The sequence below is a fragment of the Sinocyclocheilus anshuiensis genome, unplaced genomic scaffold (assembly GCF_001515605.1).
Source record: "Sinocyclocheilus anshuiensis isolate Anshui unplaced genomic scaffold, SAMN03320099.WGS_v1.1 scaffold518, whole genome shotgun sequence".
NCBI classification, from domain to species: domain Eukaryota; kingdom Metazoa; phylum Chordata; class Actinopteri; order Cypriniformes; family Cyprinidae; genus Sinocyclocheilus; species Sinocyclocheilus anshuiensis.
Genome location: NW_015544151.1, coordinates 21,635 through 29,303, shown reverse-complemented (window position 1 = coordinate 29,303; position 7,669 = coordinate 21,635). Strand labels below are relative to the sequence as shown.

Here is a 7,669-nt window from a genome sequence, read left to right as displayed (position 1 = left end):
TTAATAAACCCTTTTGAGTTACTTTACTCCGTGTCTCCTCGCTCCTTCGTTCCTCGTGTGTGTGAACCGTGACACACACACACACACAGTACTGTGCAAAAGTTTTAGGCCACTAGTATTTTCAGCAGCTAAAAAATGGTTTTAAGATTTTCCAAGATGCTTCAAGAAACCTACCCACAAAGCTACATGCAAAACTATGCGCAAGTGCACCGAGGGCAAAAGCTGCTTTAAACGCAAAGGATGGTCACACCAAATGTTGATTTAATTTAGTTAAATAGAATAGAAGTTATCTATTAATCTATTTAATGACATTATTTTTGACAGCATCCTCATAGACTCAATCCAGAAGAACTGATGCTTCGGGAAACCTCCTGCGAAGCTCCTGAGAAACTCTGCTCAAGTGCACCGAGGACAAAAGCTGCTTTAAACACAAAGGATGCTCACACCAAATGTTCATTAAATGTAGTTAATAGAAGTTAATTGATAAAGAAAATCTATTTATTACAGCATCCTCATTTTACAGCATTTTTATACAAGTGCCTAAAACTTTTAACAGTACTGACGCTTTGCAGGTAGGTTTCTGGAAGCATCTTGGAGACGTTGTCACAGTTCTTCTGGACTGAATCTGTCTCAGTTTGTTCTGTTTCTTCATGTCATTCCAGACAGACTGATGATGTTCAGATCAGATCTCATCATGAGCACAAATCCAACGAGTCTTATACCACAAGCAATAGCAACGGAAAATTACTGCTTCAGAACATCATCCTGTGACATTAAAAACCTTGAAATGGAGACATTCTCGTTTCTCTTACTCATGTTACATTAGTGTACAACAGTTTGGTTGCTTGAAAGCAACACACACAGGTTACTCACTAAAAATAATATTAATAAAATATAACTATTTATTTATTTAACATTATTTATTTATAATGCAGCAATAGATTAAGAGCACTAGTTTGAGTCTTGCCTTGGCACAGATTTAGTGATTTCTTTTGCGTTGTCTTGTTATTTGGTGCGAGGTTTAATCAAGCAGTGAGATACTGAAAGCATGTAAGAGCTGGCAACCTATTCTAGGATTTTTAGAACCTTGCAAGTCTGTATAAGCATGTTTTAACTCATTTTTATCTTGACCATCTTGTTTTCATAAACATTGGAAGCCAAAATCATAATTGAAAATATACTAATTTGATTTTGTGTTTGTTTACTGATTGAATGTGACTCTGTGTTTTATAGTATGGATCATGGAGGAGAATCCAGGATTACAGCAGGTCTAAAGAAATGTATGTCTACACACACACACACACACACACACACACAGCTTTAGTGATTGTCCTTGTTATAAATGTCTCTTTTCTTGTGTTTAGATGCCTGTTTTCTCACACTGGATCCAAACACAGCAAACACTGAACTCATTCTGTATGAGAACAGAGAGGTGACACGTGTGAGAGAGGATCAGCCATATCCTGATCATCCAGACAGATTTGATAAGTGTCAGCAGGTGTGTGTGGACGCTGTTACTGGGAAATTTAATGGAGTGGAGATAGAGGTGTGTGTATATCAGTGTCATATAAGAGCATCAGCAGGAAAGGAGACAGAGATGAGTGTGTGTTTGGAAATAACAATCAGTCCTGGAGTTTGTTCTGCTCTCCCTCCAGTTACTCATTCATACACAATAACATAGTGACTGATCTCACTGTAGAGTCCATCAGCCGTAGAATAGGAGTGTATGTGGATCACAGTGCAGGAACTCGTCTCTGTCAGCGTCTCTGACACATTGAGCCTCATTCACACAGTCCAGACCACATTCACTCAGATGCTCTATCCTGGGTTTTGGGTTTGGCCTGGATCAGTGAAACTGTTGATGAATCAGAATAGATTGACGAGAGATTGGAATGCTTTCAGCTGCATGATAAATCAGTAAAAGTGAGACGTTATAGAGTCTCTTCTTTTCTCTTCATGACATTAATACTGCAGCTGAATTTCTGTCACTGAAATAACATGTCAGAATAAATGTTTGTAATAAATCCCCATATAGATTTATTTTATCAGGGTCCGTGTGAGTCCTGCTGAGTAACGATGGGTTTCTGTACTCTTCTCAACTTACATTTGTGTTTTTATTGTAATGTCACATCATTTATATTATTACTATGACAATTACCTTTCAGTTGAAAAGTAACTTTAACCATCATGACTCATTAATGACGTGTAACTCATATTTTAAAATTAATGTGATTTTTTCCCTCAGGAATAAAAAAAATTACAAATCGACTTGATTTTAATTGATGATAAATATGTGAAATGTCTGAATGCTCTATGAATCATGAATATAATCTATTCCTCACAAGACTGAAATTAGCTTTATGAGAGTTTCTGACAATAAAATATGACGTTAATCATAGCATTTAATGAAATATATTTATTGTAACCACAGTAAATCCATATTCAATTATAGGATCTCCTTCAAGCTTTTACGGACGGCATGACAACAGAGAAGGGGATCCAAGTGCAAGCTTTATTGAAGAGCATAGTCAAAACAGGCAGGGTCTAACACCAGCAAACAATAATATCCAAAGGCAAGACAAAAGAGTAATCCAAGAAACAGACAATGGTCAGAGCAGGCAGCAATAGATTATAAGCCAGGGAAACAATCAAAAAACACAAAGACGTTCTTCTTTTTCTTCAATCTAATAACAGACTGGTGCCATGGGCACATACCGCCACCTACTGTAAACTGGTTTTCTTTCCTCTTTTTTTGGCTCTCATTCAATATGCTTTCATAGTGACGTTACATAGGAGTGGAGAAATACCGTCAATAACGCAACATTCATTCTAAAATATAGGCTATACATATAAACACACAGAGTTCAAATGTGCTCTTTTCTGATCCCAAAGTCTATAATTATTAATTTAACAATTACATATAAATACCATTTTTAATTTCTTATTGGATATTGATAAATCACCACAATTAAAATAAAAAGAAATGATGGGCTTTGAAAAGACTGTGATTGATCTAATGTTGTGCACACCTGTTGCTTATTTTGCTCAAGATCATTTCCTATTTAAGTCCCCTTGCCATACAGCCATGTGTTAATGAGAGGTGACAAAATGAAACGAAAACCACAATTTTCAAAGAAAGAACTTACAGTTCTTTTGGAGGAGGTGGAAAATAATAAAATCAAGTTTTATAAAACAGATAGTTCCGGTGCTTGATTCTGATTGGCTGAGCCGCGTTCGAAGCTGTTGTAAATTACTCTACAAACATACACCTTTGTGTACGTTTGTCTGTTGCTCGGCAACCACTTTGTTGCAACCACAGCTGTTTCTGAGGAACTACATTGTTTGGTGGAAGAATACTATTTTTATTCATATCATTACACTTTATTTGCTCTGTTTTATTTTGTGAAACCTTACTACGTATATGGAATAACCGTTTTATAAAAGCAATAAGCCCCGTGAAGCCATGGTTTACAAAACAGCATTACAAATTCGAACAAAAAGAAAATCTGGGCAGAAATCACCACGGAAAAAAAAAAAAGATTCTGGCTATGGGAATAAGCAATGCCCAGAAGAAGTGAGGAATAAGTGGAGGGACTTTGCAAGTGTGACAAAACAGAGGGCTGTGGCATTGTAAAAGTGAAGCAAAAAAGACTGGTGGAGGTATCAATTCAGTTCCTCCTCTGACTGCAAAGGAAGATAAAGTTTTGGCCATTCTGGGGCCTGAGGCATTGGAACGGATCCTTGAAGGCATAGATGCATGTGCATCAACCAGGCCTTTCAACATCTGGACTCCTCTGTCTGGCCCTCCAGCATCAGGCCTCCTCCAGTTTGGCTTGTCAACATCAGGCCTCCTCTAGTCTGGCCCTCCAGCATCAGGACTTCTCCAGTCTAGCCCTCCAGCAAAAAAGACTGGAGAAGGTGGAGATATCAATTGTGACTGCAGAGGAAGATAAAGTTTTGGCCATCCTGGGGCATTGGAAGGGATCCTTGGAGGCATAGATGCATGTGCACCAACCAGGCCTTTCAACATCTGGACTCCTCTGTCTGGCTCTCCATAATCAGGCCTCCTTCGTTCTGTCCCTCCAACATCAGGCCAGCATCAGGCCTCCTCCAGTCTGTCCCTCAAGCATCAGCAATGGGTCCTGGTCCTGGCCTATTGCTCCCTTCCCCTGACTCACCTCAGTCTGAGGCCTCTTCATGTGCTGAGCAACATCCTCCTGACATTCCAGAACACCAGCCATTAATCTCATGCCAAAGGAGAAACGGGACGTTGTGGCTGCAGTGAAAAGCTGCTTCAGTTAGAAAAGAGGAAAATAGCTGAACTCCAGGTAATCAGGAAATAATTGAGAGCCCTGAGGGAGCAGCAAGACCGACATCATCAGGAAGTAATGGCCTACAGGAGGGCTAAATTAGAACTATGGCATTACAGGCCAGCAAGCCCTCTTTAACAGTTTTTTTACCAAACAACAGTAAGTGCAAACTGCATTATTCATTACTCAATATGTAAAATCAAGTCATGTGTGGCTGACAGCTTTGTTACCTTTACAGATCCACAGATGTAACCCTTTACAGCTTTTTTTTTTCTCTTTTTGGAATACATTGTTGGCCACCATGCCTCCCAAAATCCAACCCCTCGTCCTTGTCATGGGAGGTGGAAACAGACTGGGTCTGGCAAATGGGGCTCTGGTGAAGCTGTGTGGGTTTTCAGTGATAAAGCAGTTCAAAGCCTTCATCAGTTGAATTGAAATACAAAATAAAATATCCTATTTTATGACCAAACTCTTTTGTTATATGTACTTTAAGTGCTTTTCTAATACATTTGGCATTCATACAGTAGTTTAACATGTGGAAAAGTAACTTGACTCATCAAAGTAGTACATTAACGCTAGATCAAAATGCAGGCAATTGCTGAGTGAAGCTGAAGCATTTTCACCATGCCTTGTCATCCCTCATCTGAAAAATGTGACTAAGCCTGATTATGAAGCATACATATGGAATGGAATTAAAACTTTTATTTTGAAGTGGTGAGCCACCATCACATACACTAAAACCATAACTTGTCTATATTTCCCAATTTACAATATTATATCAATGACAATATAAGCCAAACATGGCACAAAACACTAAGTTCTCAGATCATTTTTAAGACAGGCATGAAAACTATGGAAAAACAGCATGACATTGACAACAGTCTATTTTAAAACAAAAAAACTAGGTAGTTAATTTAGATTGATTATTAGCTAAGGCATTTCTGTCATCTCCCTGGCGCATCAACAGCAGATCTCTCCTAATAAAAACAGCATGCATATGTGTTTCAAGTGCTCAACAATGGCAGCTTTACAAAGAATTCTACAGCTTGAGCATAGAAGGTGGTGCAGAAGTCAGACAGTCTACATAAATGCCTACATAAGGACACATTTTACCCTCCTTGATAAATCTTAATCTTAATCTTAAGAAAATTCTGGATTCCAAATAAGGATGTCACGATACCAAAAATCTAGTAGTCAGTACTGATACCACTAACAGTACACGATACTCCATACCAAGTTGATACCATGGGGAAAAAAATGTACATTAATACTTTAACATTAACTCCTTCATTTGAACATTTTAACATTACAAAAACACAACATTAGTGGCACTTGCCCTTCAAATAATAAATCAAATGAAACAGTTTAACATTAAAAAAATGATGTGCAATCAATGCAGTCAGCTTTTTTCCCCAATTTTTTAAAAAGAGATTTTAGTTCTGACAATGACTAATAAAACAGTAGTGGCTACAGGTGCTAAGGTGCACTCATAAACATGCACACACATGCACGCATGCGCGCACACACCTATACTCTAAATGCAAGCATTAGCTTAAATTCACTGACATACTGGCAGGCTGAAAATATTTTTTAAAACCATTAACATAAACAATTATTTAAACCAGTAATATAAGCCAATAATGTTAATAAGGATAATCCGTGGATGGATACACAACGAATCAACAAGCTGTAAGCTGTCAGACAGTCAGTAACTTTATGTGTGTGTGTGATCATGTGCAGCGTTCATGCTTTCAGAGCAACACGCTCTCATTCTTCCATATTTGACTCTTATGTGGTGTTCAAGTCCTCCTGGGATGTTCATACTTACTGTCACGGAATCACTCAGGGAAAACACTGAAGACCCAAGTGCAGTTTAATCCAAGAAACAAAGATCCAAAACAGGGCAACAGGCAGAAACAAAGGCAAAAAGCAATCCAACACAGAGCAACAGAAAACAATACTTCAGCAAACAAGGGCTAATAGAACATGGTATATATAGGGGAACTAACAAGTCTAATGACATATAGCTGGAAACAATGAAGACCTGATAGACAGAGCAAAGGGTGATGGGAAATGAAGTCCACAAGCAATAAACAATGACCCGTGAGGAGTGCTCACTTGTGGCTGTCATGGGCACTCCAGCAGATGGCTGTGACATGACCCCCGCTTTAAGGAGCGGATTCCAGATGCTCCAATAAAAGTCAAAGAAATCCAGGAGGGAAGCGGAACTGAGGCGGACCAGGGGGAGGGATGGCGGGCCATGCCCATGTAGTGGAAGAGGGCCTGGAGACAGAGGTAAACCAGGGTGCCAGGATGGAGAAGGAGGCCAGGGCGGGGCCGGGAGGACGAACCAGCGAGGCTCCGGCCAAACAGGAACCCCGGCGGAGGGACAGACCAGCGAGGCTCCAGTCAAACAGGAACCCCAGCGGGTGACCAGGGCGGAGCCGGGAGCTTGGCAGGCAGGAAGGGCGAAGCTGAAGACCACTTAAGTGGAGATGACAAGGCAAATGACCCCACTGGCAGACCAGGCAGGACTGCAATGAAGAGCACAGAGAGGTTAGTAACAGCCTTTATGGCCATAACAGGACAGGCAGATAGTTCAGCAATGGTCTCCTTGACCGTGACAGGGCAGACTGAGAGTTCAGGAGTGGGCGCGACCACCCAGAGAGGAGCTGAAGCAGACGCTGCCACCTCGGGAGGTTCTGCAGCATAAGCTGCCACCTTGGGAGGAACTTCAGTGGGCTCAGGAGTGGATTCCTGGACTAGAACGGGCTCTGGAGCAGACTCGTAGACAGGAGTGAACTCTGGAATGCACTTGTAGACTTGAGTGGACTCTGCAGTGGACTCCTGGACTGGAACAGACTTAGGAGCAAACTCATAGATCAAAACTGACTCTGGAGCGGACTCATGGGCTGGAGCAGGTTCTGGAGCATATTAAAGGACTGGACTGGGCTCTGGAGTGGACTCTGAGGGCTCCCGGACTGAAACGGGCTCTGGAGTGGTCTCTGAGGGATCCCGGACTGGAGCGGACTCTGGAGTGGACTCTGAGGGCTCCCGGACTGGAGCGTGTTCTGAGGTAGGCTCCTGGGCCAAAAAAGCAGTAAGCTTAAGTGGGGCCAGCAAAGCAGATTGCTAAGGTGGGGCTGGCAGGGCAAAGAGCTTGGTTGGAGCCTGCAAAGCAAAGAGCCTGGGTGGAGTCGGCAGGGCAAGGATCATGGGTGGGACAAGGAGAGCGGGCTGCTCACTAACATCTGGGACCACCAGAGTCAGGTCCTCCATGACCACCGGACTTGGGACCACCAGAGTCGGGTCCTCCAGGACCACAGGACTAGGGACCACCAAAGTCGGGTCCTCCAGGA

The 7,669-nt window shown here is 41.6% G+C and overlaps 1 pseudogene; it reads left to right on the top strand.

Moving 5' to 3' along the window:
• Positions 1 to 1,921, top strand: part of LOC107695183 (stonustoxin subunit beta-like) — a 10,928-nt pseudogene extending 9,007 nt beyond the window's left edge.
• The last annotated feature ends 5,748 nt before the right edge of the window (positions 1,922 to 7,669 follow it).